Source organism: Rattus norvegicus, chromosome 9, assembly GCF_036323735.1.
Source record: "Rattus norvegicus strain BN/NHsdMcwi chromosome 9, GRCr8, whole genome shotgun sequence".
Lineage (NCBI taxonomy): Eukaryota > Metazoa > Chordata > Mammalia > Rodentia > Muridae > Rattus > Rattus norvegicus.
The window spans coordinates 52,049,966-52,063,004 of NC_086027.1; the positions used below are offsets into that span (position 1 = coordinate 52,049,966).

The window sequence follows — 13,039 nt, forward strand, 5'->3', positions numbered from 1 at the left end:
AATCCCACAGCTTAGAAAAGTGGATTTCCAGTAACCCTTTACCCTGGTGCATTCAAAAGTGTCGATATGAATTTCTATTCTGTCCAGATAGATCACCAAGGCATGAAAATTAATTTACTAAGGTACAAGTGGTGGATGGGCATTCTTTAGCTGGTAGACTTGGTGGCAGTTGTTTAAAGTGTTAATACTTTGACTTTGGAGCATTGGGCTTGGTAAGGAATTACAAAATAGGTATTTTCAATAATGAAACAAAAGAAGGCTCATACTGATAGGCACCACGCGACCTGTCCCCTGCCAACAGAAGGCCATGTAGAACTTCCTTCCTGGCTTTGCAGCCCATATCCTCAGTTGAATACAAATGAGAAACGAAAGCTTTATTGTGTCAGACATTCACAAATGTAGAATCATTTACCAGTGGATTTAAGAACAATTGGAAGCTTTTCCTGTTTGCAGAGGGATCTGAGACAATACCTCATGATGACTAGAAGTTGTCGTAATTGTCCTAATTGATGTTATTCTCGTGTTATCTGGCTTTATTGTGTATTTATATGCATTTGCTTATCGCAGGTCATGTTTCAACTCCGGCTTTCAGCTCCATTCATATACGAAGCTAACAAATCAATCAAGGCGTGTATGTATATTTCTCAGCCCTGCTTGTTTATGTCAGATGGGCCTGCCATATGTAGTCTCTATACATTTTATGCCCACATGTTTATATCCCACAGATAATCCATCTGAGATTGATTTCCACTTTACTTTTAAGTCCCTGGAACTGACAGTGAAAATATCCATCCTGAAACACAAGCCGAAGTTGCGATTTTTTTTTTCTGCCAAAGAAGAACAAAAAGAGCTAATTTTTTTCCCTCTCTTGCAGCTCTGTTATGGATCTATTTAAAGTAATGTTCCTGTGGCTTGTTACTAGATTTCGCCGGAGAAGAAAGTTACCATCGGGACGCTGCGCTTCTCCAGTTTCACGCTCTGTATTTCCCTCTTGTCCCCTCTTCTCCCCCCCCCCAGCAGCACTAAAAGCAAAAACCATGGTGTGAGGGAAACACAAAGAAGGTTCCTTGCAGAGAAACACATTCTGACATCAAGCATTTTCATCACGGCTGACAGAGAAATGGCATGTTCAATTTGCACTTTATTTATAAATGATAAACATCTACGCGCACATGCCTACCTACCTTTCACATCCCTGTATCTGAAACCCAAGCGAGGAAAACGACCAAATGCACGTGAAGCAACCGAGGGGATGTGCCGCTGCTTCATCCAGAGCCTTTATAAACCGGCAAACCACAAACACACCACAGGGAAACGTGCTTCCCTGTGTGCCAAAAATGCCAGGATGTTAATTCACACATAAGTGCAACTGTGCTCTGCCTTTTCTATACCCCAAACGCCGGTGCTGTCTACAGAGGGGAGCTGATTGAAGTTAGCATGCAGAATTCAGAGGCCCTGATACTTTTGTACCCTAAATAATTCCTTCATCTGAATCGGGAAGAAAGCTCTCTTGTACAAGTGGCATTCGGATGTTCAGAGGCATCGACGTGTGGGAAGAACAAAGTACGTACTTTGAGGGCTGGGTCCTTAGAAGTTTCATGGCCCCTGTATTTTACTTGTTAAAGTATCCAAAGGCAAACATCGCCCATAGTGATGGTTTGTAAGCAAATCTTCTGGGAGATGAAGGAGGGTTGCAGTGTGCGGAATAGTCTAAAAAACCTGCCAAAGCTATTAGGGTCCATTGTGTCTTTCCAGCTGCTCCACAGGCTTACTTTATCCATGTGTCAAAAATGCTTACTAAGTTCTTCTCTTAGAAAGAAAAAAAAAAAAACAACCCATGAGTAAGTACACAATAGTCTTTGTCTGCACCAAGCCTAGCTAATGCAGGGGCTCTGCACACCGGGATGGCAGGTGCCCTGTTTCTACACCTAATTCTTTAACTAGCACTCTACCCTCCCTGGGTGCTCCACAGTGAGCCAGGGGCCGGCCGGGAAAGCTCTGTGCTGAGAGATCCGCTCGATCAGGCCTCTGTACCCAGTGTCTTGAGAATGCTCCTCCTCCTCTTCCAAGTCTGTGCCCTCAGGAGTCTCTGGGAGCATTCTCTAGACGGAGGTTCACTTAGTCCCCCGATGCTAACGCCCCTGCTCCATGGTGATTCACATGTTTCACTGCTGGGAGGTGCATCAAAGAGGCCAAAGCCTTTACAAACACATGGGTGAGAAGCAAAAAAACAAAAAAACAAAAAAACAAAAAAAACCCACGAATAAACAACAGACAAAAATAACAAAAAACAAAAACCCAACAAAACGAGGACAGTGTTTTGTTATCCCAGGAAAAATAACCACAGCTAGGAGAAAGCACCCAAACGATATAAAAATAGAAACATCCAGACACAGAGACAGGGGATTTCGGCAGCCCCCGCTAAAAGCAGGATTAAGACACCCATGTAGTTTGCATGTGAAATCACAGAATTCCTGATTCAGAAACAATATGAAGGCCTAGCTCTCTGAGCTCCTAGCCCAGTGCTCTTCATTCCAGGAGCCCCAGTCTGTTCTCTGTGTAGTAGAATATTCAAAAATAGTGTTCTAATCTTACAGGCTTCTGTTATGGGCCTCAAGCTATTTCTACTCATGGCAGAATGTGAAAATACAGTGAATGCTCCTGGAAGAAAGAAAGGGACAAAGCAGGCCAAGCAGTGTATCCCAAAACCTGCTCTCAAAGCAACTACACCATCCACGTGGGAACAGAATTCCTCCCTTTGGGAGAACAGTCTCTAATCCAAGCCCCTGGAAGGTTCCTCTACTACATAGAGGACCAAGCCTCGGTACGAATTTTGTTAGGAATAAGACATATGTAAGCCGTAGCACCATGGTCTACCTGTCTACCACACACATGCAGTTTTTTGATAGAAAAAAAATTAATGGAATTCCAGAAAAAAATTAAACAAATTAAATACTATGGTAATATATGTAGAGATTAGTATATACACTAAAACTCTTTAACAGAATTATTGGTGAGAAGGTAAACGGGTGATTCCCTGTCTGTGACCTGAGACATTTCATTTCTAAGCTTGGCCCACAAGTAATCTTTCGGCTGAGTTGAAACTACCGTCTCCTGCTTTGAGGCTTTGAAATGAATTTCTATCCTTTTAAACAATTTGAGCCCGGTGTGGGTCAAATAACTTGCAAGAGCATTTCTCTGTATATGTGTTCCTTTAAATATAAAATGATTCTACTTCTAGCCTGAGTTTAGGTAATTCTAATCTTTTATTCTGGAATCCTTTGAGGTCAGGGAATCTGCTTTGGGACTAGAACACGGGTGCAAGTCCCCTCCAGAGATGATCGTACCTCCTCTCAGCACGAGAGTCTCAGAAGCAGGGGCCCAGAGTACTATCTATACTTGTGAATGGAGGCTTGCCTTTCTATTGCAAATCTGGGGATTATTTTTAAAATAAGCTCTTTTTCAAAGTTGTATCCTGCTACAATCCATCCTGTATAGCAGGAAACTGGTTTTATGCCAATTTACCTGATTTTAATGAACAGTTGGCAGTGCAAAGCATCGAGGTAAACACAAACCCATTAACATGACTTTTCACATCGTCTTGTTGCTTCCCCATTACTAAGTTGTCTCATGGTAATCGGGATCACAGGAAGTTAGAAGAACATAGTATGCCACCAGATATTTTGAGGTGAGATCGGTCTGGAACGGCCCCATCCAGGTCTGTGTGTTGCTAGATGGCTTTGGTGTGCTGCTGAGGTAATATGTGGGGTGCTTCCAGTGCAAATTGCTAAACGAGTCATTATGAAGTTTTCATTACTGGGGCTTCAACTAATGGCTCAAAGAAAAGATGTGTCAAGGTCTAGAAACTTTGTAGCCAATGAGAGAGCAGAGAAATAATGAGGTAAGCTTGTCCAATCTTTAGGTAGATAAAATTCTAATGAGCATCAGTAGGGGGTAAGTGCTTGGAGTTCATGTTCATTGGCTCCAGGTGGAGAGAGAGAGAGAGAGAGAGAGAGAGAGAGAGAGAGAGAGAGAGAGATTTCATTCCTAGAAAGCATGCTTCTATGTTCTTGTCATGTGCTTGTTTAGACACTACTGAGTGTTATGTTTCTGCAAAACACTTCAGAGTCTGACGGAAGCTGTGCATTCTGCGAATCGTGAAGCAGTACACTGAACTCTCTAATAACAGATGCAATAAATGTATTTTGACATGTGTTTAAGAAGCGTTCCTTCTCTTGACGCTACAATGTAAAGATGTACAATAGGAAACCCTCAGACATATAGATACATTCCCATGCAAGGGGGGTGAGTGGAGAGATCAAGCGACAGATCAGGCGTCAGAGAAGACTTGGTTTAAAAACCTCACTGAAGCAAGGCATTAAATTCTCAACATTGGTGATCTCTAGAGAAGTTGCCTCCTCAACACTGTACTTTGTTCCCAGCCATCTCTAGCATCTGCTGGTGTTAGATTTGTCCTAACATTTAACCCAGATCTGTCCTACTGCACCCCAAGCATACTACACCTTGTTTTGCCCCCATTGACTAGTGATAATAATTGGTCCTCATTCTCTCTGTAGTGCCACTTTCCAGAGGTGAAATAGATATGATGTGTCCAATTCTTTCCTCATGAGTCACATATTTTCAACCTTCTATCAAAAGTCCCCCTTGTTAGTTAGTTCTTCCTGTGAAAGTCAAGATGCCACAAACCCAGGATCCAGACAACCTTCTATCAAAAGTTCCCCTTGTTAGTTAGTTCTTCCTCTGAACGTCAGGATGCCACAAACCTAGGATCCAGATGAGATACATCCTCATGAAGTCAAATGGGATTACCAAGCCAGGTTTATTCATGAATGCCTCTTAGCATAGCATAACCAAGGCTGCTCCGTTTTTCTTGGCTGTCTTCTCGTCTAGCATTTTATTGCATCCTAAATGGCAACCATCACCTGGAGAGAGAGATTAATAGCCTCTCTCTGGGAAGCTCTCCCAGCCCTCTCAGCAGGCTTGTTCTTACTGGAGTCATTCTGCCAACTGAACCCTTGATTCCTTAACAGGGTTCTTTAAATGAAGCTCTTTTGCTGAGTGGTGAACTTTCATTTTTCATATTACAGGATAAAGAAACCCACCCGATGTCCCTTTCTTTCATCTTTTTTCCCTTTTAAGATTTGTTTTCAGTTCACAGCAAAACTGATCAAAAGGCACAATGATTTCCCGTATACCACCCCACCCCTTGGTACAGGCATGCATATGCATTTACATGTGTGAATGCCTACGGAAACATGTACACAGCCACAAGCACCCCCACCAACACCCCTGAGTTTGTGTTGAGTGATGCTCTTGGTGTTGCCCATTGTGTGGCTTTCAGCAAATGTAAGAACACCTTGTTTCACAGAGGGTCACTCATTTGGCCTGAGAGTCATCTGGAGAAACGATATGTCTTCCTTCTACCAACCCCAAGCAGCCACTGATCTCTTTACTTGTACCATGGTTTCTGCTCATCCTGAACTTTATATATTTGGGTCTATGAATTATGTGGACATTTATGAAGATGAACTTTTTGTTCTCAAAAACGACAATGTCAGGATCATACTCAGAATGTCAATGAGCAAAACATAACAAGAAATGACAAATATCACCAATAGTGAGTCCCACAAAACAGACCCAGGACATAGATGCTGGATTTCAAAGCCTGTGAGTGCTTTCAGAAGAAATCTCTACTCTGCTGGCATTTGCCTCTTTGTATTTATTTAACGGTTGTTTTTTTTTTGGGGGGGTCTTGCAAGGCACTATCGGAAAAAATACAAACATTCTAATTACAGAGGAAAAAACAGACACAATATGAAGAAGATACCGATTGTAAGAGGCATTACTCACTTGAGCCCTTCCTGGGCTCAGTCCCTGGATTTCCTCAGTCAACCCCTTGGCCACCTTGTGAAATAGACTTTTGTTGCTGCTGTTTTTGACACTGCCAGTAACTTCCAGCTTTGTGCAGATTAAGTACAAAAGGTGTTTATGTCTCATAAGTCATGATTTAAATGAACTTTACAAAGTGTTAAAGCCTGTGCTCTACATAATGTATTCTCTTTGCCATCTGTCAAAGAAAAATGGCAATACCCAGAAAAGCATGTGTTAAGTATATCTAACAATCACAGATGTAGTTCAAAAAAATAAAAAGGGAAAAATGAAAATAATTATAATAGGACGAGATACAATTTTTTTCTCTAAAACTTACGATTAAAATTTGTTACTTTTTCATACATTTGCTTTTGAACAAAGAGACAGTACGGTCTGCTGAGAATCAAGGGCTTCTGGACATAGCCCTGCCTTTGGGCTCCTGAACTTATAGCAGTGGTCAACTGTGCAACACACATACAAGTTCAAGGCAGCCAGTGCTTCACCATGGATAAGGGAGGGGTTCATTAGGACCCAACCGTAGCATAAAAGCTATTGGTCAATGATGGCTGCTGAGGGAAGACTACTAGATTTTACTGTGGTGCTGTGCCTGCTGGGGGGTGCCAATGCTCCAGTTGATGGATCCGCACCTAAGCACATGCACTAAATTGTCTTAGTGAGGGAAAGAGAATACGGTGTGGAGTTGGGAAGGGGAAAGGTTGGGAAGGGTTCTAAGAGGAGCTAGAGGAGGAATGGCTGGGTTTGTGATCAAAATAAATTATATACATCTATGAAATTCTCAAAGAATAAATAAAAAAAGAGAAAAGAAGCAAGTTGTTCTCAGGGGTATTCTGGGTATTCAGAGAGAAGGGAATATTTAAATGAAGTCAAGGTGCAAACACAGAGACCTGAGACTTTCTACCTTTCCATCCACCATTCCAGATAGGACCCTGTATGTGGCTTATTTCAGTGTGAGACAGTTCTACTTCATGGCCTCAGAAAATGGCAAAGCATCTACTGTCAGCCATAGCTCCTACCTTCATGATCTTTCAGCAGTTGCATTTTGGGTTTTGAAAACAATACACACACACACACACACACACACACACACACACACACACACACACAGAGAGAGAGAGAGAGAGAGAGAGAGAGAGAGAGAGAGAGATACACACAAACACGTGCAGGCCTTACTCTCCTTTTATGTAAAAATAAAATGTGAAATTGCCTTTAAAACTACCAACAGTTATAACCAAAAACATAAAGAGTTCCAAGCTCACCCAGCCACAGCCTCCAATTCCATGGAACAGACAGGCATCCCTTGTACGCCTTCTGAACTCCCTACCACAGAACTGCACGCATCATAAAATGAATGTTTTCAAGGACCTTGATTTGGAGAAATACGCTGGACAGCCATAAATAACTGGACGAACGGTTTTGAAGAGTGTCAGTGTGTGTAAGATAAAGAGATGTTACAATTAGGATCCAAGCAGTTCCTGGCTTCCCAGTGTCGCTAGCAAGACATGCACCAGGGCGAGAGGCGAAGACATATTCACAGTTGCTTAGGAATGTCTGACTGCCTCAATATCTGTGAACTGACTCCAGTCCTGAAGCCAACCTAAAGTCTCAATCAAATCGTAACACCCCAAAATACCTCTTCTCTCTTTCTCCTCCTCCTTCTCTTCCTTCTCTTCCTCTTCCTCCTTCTTCCTTAATGCTGGAGCCTCAGACTCTCTGTCCTCTGCCTCTGGGCCATATATATCCTCAGTCCCCAAACACACCCTTTAACACAACTTTTCTTTATAAAAACCAGTACTAATTCCAAGGCCATTAAGTGCACACCTCATTTTTCTAAAGTGCTCATCCATGAGTTTCAATTGGCAGTTGGGTACAATATTTCATATTTGTCAAATATACACAAACTTGGAATATCGTATTCTCCCAAAATATTAATTTGTATACTATATATGGTGTACATATGTTGAAAACTAATCCTTAGAAACACAATTTTTTGGTTACTTTCTTCTTTTAATTGAAATCAAAATTCAAAGAACAAATTCTTATCCAAATCCAAAGAAGGCCAGCTCTCAGTTGCCTCTGACCACTGCCGTGGTTTTTACCCTTCTACTGTCTTGTAAGGCACACTGAGAAACTGGCCATTTCTGCTTCAATGTGACTCATTAGTGCACTCTGTGTACTCTGTCTCCTTTCCTCACTGGGGAACATCTCGAGCCCAGGTAGTCATTACTGCCCAGACTGGGAGAAAGAGGAGATGGCTCCTTTCACCCTCTCACCTTACCAGCTATTCACAGCTATTCTTCAGGTCTTTAAAGATGTGGTACAAATTCAATTTGGATGGGGTGGAGAAAAAGAAGGGCTTTTCCTTCTTGCTGCCTGTGTGCCTCCTGGTTTCAGTTTTCTAAGCAGTAGAATCTCTTCCGAGCTTGTTTTTTCTCTTCCTTTTCAGATACCTCTGTTCAGTGTGTTGGAGTAACTGAGATAAATGCCAAGCCAGCTCCCTGCTGTGTGTGGTCCGCCACTCCTTGGCCATAGAGATTCCAGCTATTTAAGTTTGGAAATGACATTTCTTCACACTTCTTCCAAGATAGCAATGTGTGTCAATCACCGGGAGCTCTGCCAAGGACAATGCCAATGGATTTGAATTCCCCATTCATGCTAGGGTGACGGGGCTATCTCTTTGACTTCTCTGGTGCCCTTCATCTCACCCAGAAAAGTTCATTTCCCAAGGAATTTTCTTTGTGATCTCAAGCTCATAATGACCTTCCTTTTATAACCACTGAATTTATCCTGGGTTTTATTGACAGGAAGTACTTCCTAGTTGACATGCTTAATACTGGGATTCTATGATCTATTCTAGAGAACCCCGAAACTCAGGGAGAAAATCGAAGAGAATGATCTGGTTTCCGTGTTTGGGAATACCACTGCACCAATGACTTAAGTATAGATGGGAAAGTAACCTGTAAAATGCATATTATAAAAAAAAAACTTGTTTTCCTACCAATACAAAGGTGCCTTCATATAGCAATATTATTGTCGAGTTTTGTGAAATGTTGTGCGTATCATGGGCGCCAGAATGGTGTGGCAACTCTCAGAGGCATAGTGATGCTTTTCTGTGTGTCACTCATGCATATCAGATGACTGTGTCTTTACACGGGCATGGTTGGCAACAGGTCAACTATGGGGGAAGCGAGAGAAAATCTGCATAACAGTCACGTTTCACTCATATTTGCACACACCTTAGCCTTTAGGTGGGCAGAAGATTTTTATTCCACATAAGCAGTTGGCAAATTCGGTTTAAAGGGGTGAGCGATGCTATTGTCATCCAAGGGAAAATAGTTTTGGGAGTAAGCAAGAGATGTGAGCTGGAAGGAACATTCTATCTGCCCTGCTCTTCATCACACCTCAGTGACAAGATGGATACCAGGCTGGCCTCCCCAGCTACCCTCCTGTTGTGGCACAATATCTAAGAACAGTACATGGCTGCCTCCACCCACCGGACCAGCTCTTACATCAAGAAAGAAGAAGGGACAGCTTGCCTAACAATAAGACTTACTGTCCTAGAAGGAACTCCCAATTTTCTCTCCTTGGGCCAGGCCAGGTTTATAGTCCATCCTCACCAAGAGCTATGGCAAAGGTCCCTGGGTACTACCAAGCCCAGAAGCAAAGATTTGGCAATGTTCCTCCGACTAATAATGTCTTCAAAAGAGGGACATATTAGTCAAATTTCTCTTGCTACAATAAAATATTTGAGATGATCAACTAAAAAGAAAAAGTATTATTTTAGAGGTTCTAATCCGTGGCGGGTTAACCATGCCACTTTGGGTAAAGTGAAACCTCAGAGGAGGGCAGCCGATCATAGAGCCAAACCCAAGAAAGGAGAGGTCCCCTTTAAAGGGATGCCTTCATGGGCTTGAAACCTCTTCTAGCAGCAGTGGGCTGGGGATCCCATTTTCTAACCCACAGGGCTTTTGAGGACACCTCAGAATCAAGCTAAGAGTGTTTGAGCAACGATCGTCTTAAGACCGATGTCGTTAAGACTATGGCAGACTGGTTCTCACATTCCTCAGGAAGTGTTCTGCCTCCCTTTTGGGCTTCATTGAATGTGTTCCTAGTGCAAAGTCAGTTTTACAGTATTTGATTTTCTGACTAGTATTTTGGTCTGGTGGTTTAGGGTGGCCACTAAAAACCCCACCTTTCCCTCTGGCCTTGGCAGCTATGAAAAACTCAGAGCAGACAGAAATGCAAACCAAAACGTCCAGCTGCAATGTGACTTCTAAGTTGATGATTTAAGAATCTGGTTTACCTCCTGTCCACACCTGGGCCCTCCAGGTCTGAGTCCCACACAGGCTACTACTGTCATGCTCAGCGCTGACTCCCAAACTCTACTGCCCAACCCAGAAGGAAGGTGGAAAGGTTTCTCCTTTATTTTTCCAACACTGGAAAAGTGAAGCAAAAGTTCCTTCTCTCTAGGGGAAGACATAAAATTAAAACTAAGCAGTACAACCAAAATGCCTAGTCTCCCAGAGTAGACTAGCAATCTTCATAGCTTCATTGTGTGTCTGTCTATTGAGTATGAAATTTTATGGCACCTTCAGATTCCAAGGTATTTGTTTCTAAACAAAATGAGATACTCTGCTTAACAAACTGGAAATGATACTCGGTTTATTAAAATTGCCTGCTAGTTCTTTGGCCTCAGCCCTGGGAGAAAAACTGAAAGATAGAGACATAGTTCCGGGAATAACTAGACCCGCTATGTGAGTTCCTATGTAAGTAGACCTGTGGCAGGTTTTTCAGTCCCACTGTGTAGACTTTTGAGCAAGAAAATCTTATATACCTCTGCCCTCGTCTCTCCTCCTTTAGCTCCTTCACAAATGGAATTGGAAGAGAATAATGTAGCAAAATAAAGCCACAGACCACAGTACCTCCTTCCCCCACACTACCTGGAAGCTTCCATGGCAATGGTCTGGGTACAGGATGTCCACCTTATGCCCCACCAGTGCCTACATAGGTATTGCTGGAATAGGCTGATGTGCATGCAAACAAACGTGTGAGTAGGCTGTACACAGAGGAAGAAATGGCTTTGCTAAATGCCTTTCAGATGCACAGTTATCCTATATGTCCCTGGAATGGTAATATTATATAAGAGTGTTCTGCAGACTGTGTTAGCATGCTAGCCTGGCTTGCCATAAAAGGGACTGTTTGGTCTCTCTTCCCTCTCTCCGCCCTTTTCTCTCTCTGATCCCTTTCTCCCTCTCTCTCCTTCCCCTCCCCCATCTCCATGTGTTCTCTCTCTCTCTCTCTCTCTCTCTCTCTCTCTCTCTCTCTCTCCCTTCTTTGTCCCCACACCCTGCCTCTACTTTCTTCTCAACCCCCCTTCTCATGCCCCAAATAAACTCTACTCTATACTATGGCTGGTACCTCAAGGGGAGAGATGCCTCAGCACGTGTCTGCAAATGCACCCCTCCCACCACACCCTACTGTGCTCTATCAAACATATCACTGGCTTTATAAAACATATTAGACTGCACTGTAATATGCTTGACAGGATGGTGAGCCTTGAGAAATCACAGATACATTGTGATAAAATGTCACTGCTATTATTTCAAAGTTACATTTACTTGTGCGCACGAGTGTGTGTGTGTGTGTGTGTGTGTGTGTGTGTGTGTGTACTATGGTACCTGTGGAGGTCAGAGACATCTTATGGGAGTCTGTTCTTTGCTCTCACTGTGTGGGTTTCTCAAGTCATCAGATTTTGTGACAAGTACCTAACCATCTCACTGGTCATCAGAGTTCTCATTGTATACATAGATGAAGTGAATTTTCAAGAGTAGAAATGATTTCCTAAAGATTCAATGGCAGTAATGGGGCTGGTTCATATCTTCCTAATTCAGAAGCAGCTTTCATTTTTAAAATTTTATAACAAAGCAGATACTTTGGGGCTATCAAAATTACCTCCAAACTTTATGGAAACAAAAGTTACTGGTGTTTCATTCTTCCTTTTCTTCTTCCTCCTCTTCTTCTTCCTCCTCTTCCTCTTCTTCCCCTTCTTTCTCCTTCCCCCTTCCTCTTCCTCTTCTTCTTTCCCTTCCTACTCTTCTTCCCTTTCTTCATCCCCCTCCTCTTCTCCTCATCTCCTTCTTCCTCCTCCTCCTTCCTCTTCCTCCTCCTCCTCCTCCTTCTTCAGTATATATGCTGTACACGTCTGTATTAAACTAGGTCCAGAAAACTCATGGGTTGCCCTAATGGCTGTAGGACAACAGACATGACAAGGGACAAGAGGTTTAGAGCAGTCTATGGCCAGAAAAGAACATCTGGGATCCATGGGTTTTTGGAGGGCTGCTGACACTGGCGAGATTCATCCTGGCAGAAGGAAGAGTCAGCACCATTTAACCAGAAACAACCTTGGCTTTCTGGGAGTGGACAGCATGAGAATGGGGAGTACCAAGGCAGGAGGACCACTTGGTAGAGGAAAAAGCAGTTTCAGAGATGAACACATAGCTAAAAGCAGCCCAGTAGAGCCAGACCCAAGGACAGCACAGGGTGTTTGCAGAAACAGAATTACAGGAATAGGAAGTAATCAAGGATCCAGTCCAAGGATATTGCCTTCATCCCATCAGCAATGAGAAAGCCCGACAGTGCCTGAGATTTTCTGAACTACAATAACCATGCACTGGGAGCAAGAGACAGAGAGAACACAGGCGACAAGGGGTCAGTTATGCCCTGTCATCTGGATCAGTGGAGAACAAGCAACTGTATCTAAGGTGGGCTCATCCATCTTTAAACCGAGTAAAGTTACTGACCATGACAAACAGACACGAACCAATGAGGTCACACACAACACTTACCAAGCCTGTCATTTTAAGATGGTTTTAATTTACCGTTCAATGTTACATGTTGTGGAAGTCATAAACACTTGGGTGGAATAGTGGAAACCATGTATTTTGATTGGTTTGGGTGGGTGTTTTTCTTTTTTCTTTTCCTTTCTTCAACTTGATACAGATTAGAGTCTTCTGGAAAGGAAGAACATCCACTGAGGGATCACACCCTCAGTTTATCCTGTAAACAATTCCATGGGGCATTTATTTTCTTGACTGCCAATGGATGTGGGAGGGCTTATCCCACTTGAGGG

The 13,039-nt window shown here is 42.9% G+C and overlaps 1 long non-coding RNA gene across 3 annotated transcripts in view; it reads left to right on the forward strand.

Moving 5' to 3' along the window:
- The window catches only part of LOC120094677 (uncharacterized), a 47,389-nt gene extending 35,763 nt beyond the window's left edge, over window positions 1-11,626 (forward strand). For 2 of the 3 annotated variants that reach the window (XR_005489124.2, XR_010054780.1), the window contains 2 exons: window positions 568-631; window positions 875-5,564. This is a non-coding gene — a long non-coding RNA (uncharacterized LOC120094677). Of the gene's footprint in view, window positions 1-567; window positions 632-874; window positions 5,565-8,356 lie in introns of those variants that run through there. The other variant, XR_010054779.1, reaches the window with a different exon arrangement.
- The last annotated feature ends 1,413 nt before the right edge of the window (window positions 11,627-13,039 follow it).